At 47.9% G+C, this 1,754-nt stretch overlaps 1 protein-coding gene across 4 annotated transcripts in view; it reads left to right on the plus strand.

Moving 5' to 3' along the window:
• Window positions 1-1,754, plus strand: part of LOC126929204 (protein PET117 homolog, mitochondrial) — a 549,430-nt gene that overhangs the window by 335,884 nt on the left and 211,792 nt on the right. The gene's annotated exons all lie outside the window — the stretch shown is intronic.

Raw genomic sequence — 1,754 nt, forward strand, 5'->3', positions numbered from 1 at the left:
AGAATTGTGCACCCACAGGGGTTTTCCTGGAGGATCACTAGTTCTCAAAACCAACCATACAAGCACACAGCAAAACCCTCTCCACACATCACCCTGAAGTGACCCAAATTCCCATTTCTCAATGTGGGACCTATGCTCCCCTGCGCTCCAGCAAGATAGCTGTGGATTCCCATCTGATGCTGTTCCTCCTGCTGACAAGTGCCTGCCTGCCTTTCCAGGTCTCAATACCAGCCTTCCCTTTGACCCACCACGGTGGGCTCTGCAGACCATAGGTTGCGGTCAACATCTAAACCCATCCCCCCACCCCAGACCACTATGCATGCACTCTCACATATGTGTAAAGGTAGCAACTCACCAGGTGACTGACAGAAGGGTAAAGGTGACTACATCCCTGACCCAGAGTGCCTCAAATTTCCTAAGTGACTGTCAGATGCAATTTAATTAAAAGCTTTGAAACAAATACAGCAGGTAAAAACATCTATAATCATGCCATCGATTAAGGCTGTATTAGAGATTGCTGGCATAAAACTAATTCGAGGGGCCACTTAAGTGCTGACTCCAACTCAGATTACTCGAGAGGCAGATCACTTGGTGAGCAGCAGACCCAGGACTCAGACTCATGTCTCAGCTGTCCATTTTACAAGGTTTAGTCTCAAGAATATGTACCAAGGCCCCAAGGCCCACAGCCAGAGCTCCTCCAACCAGGGCTGATCACACTGGTGCTCAAGCACTGCCACCCAGGAACCTGACAGCAGGAGTGCTAGCTCTACACTGACAGGATGCTAGGTGTGTGGGGGTGGCTGCTGTGGACATTATGGGGCAGATGGGTAGGAAGGACAGACGTGGTTAGGAGCCCAGACTGAAGTTACATTAGAACTGCCAAGTTTAAATTCACTCATTTTGTGCACCGTTAGAGTATGTACTGTGAAGGCAGAAGGCACTGTGGCCACCTGTAAATAATTGGGGAGGCAAGACATGAAGACCAGTTAAATGTTAAGAAACATGCTCCCTGTATGTACTGAAATCAGTTCTTCAACCCTCTTATCAGTTGGTTGTAACAGATGCTAAAAGTGGTGGGTAAAATGTTTTTAGTCTCAAATAATCTTTCCATGAATTACTTTAGAGAAGTAGAGCAGATTACCACCCTAAGTGCTCAGTCATCAACGTAAGAATAGACACACACCTCCTAAAGACATGGCATTGGCACCAGGGATTGGTTTCGTGGAAGACAATTTTTCCATGGACAAGGTGGGGTATGGAAAAAAGGGATGGCTTCCAGATGAAACCATTCCACATCAGATCAGGCATTTGATTCTCCTAATGAGCGTATAACCTAGATCTGTTGCATGCCCAGTTCACAATACTGGTTCGCACTCCTATGAGAATCTAATGCTGCTGCTAATCTGACAGGAGGCAAAGCTCAGGCAGCAATGCTAGCTCACCTCTTCCTAACAAGCCATGGACCTGAGGCTGGGGACGACTGCCCTATGGTAAAGTCCCTGGTCAAAATGCAAACCTCCATCAGGTCAGGAGCAGACAGACAAACCCAGATTTAGAGACCATCTAAAAAAGGCCTGGAGTATTTAAAAATGTTAAGACTAGGACAAATTTCCCCTGACACCACCCCACCCCCCTGCCCCGACCCCAGGACTCTGGGCAGACCCTGAAACCCTTGTAACCACCGCCAAAGCCTAGCACCACCTGCATTCCCGGGATACACCTTGGCTTTGGTTTCCACAAAAACAGGCTGTATG

The sequence above is a fragment of the Macaca thibetana genome, chromosome 10 (genome assembly GCF_024542745.1).
Source record: "Macaca thibetana thibetana isolate TM-01 chromosome 10, ASM2454274v1, whole genome shotgun sequence".
In the NCBI taxonomy this organism is placed as follows: Eukaryota; Metazoa; Chordata; class Mammalia; order Primates; family Cercopithecidae; genus Macaca; species Macaca thibetana.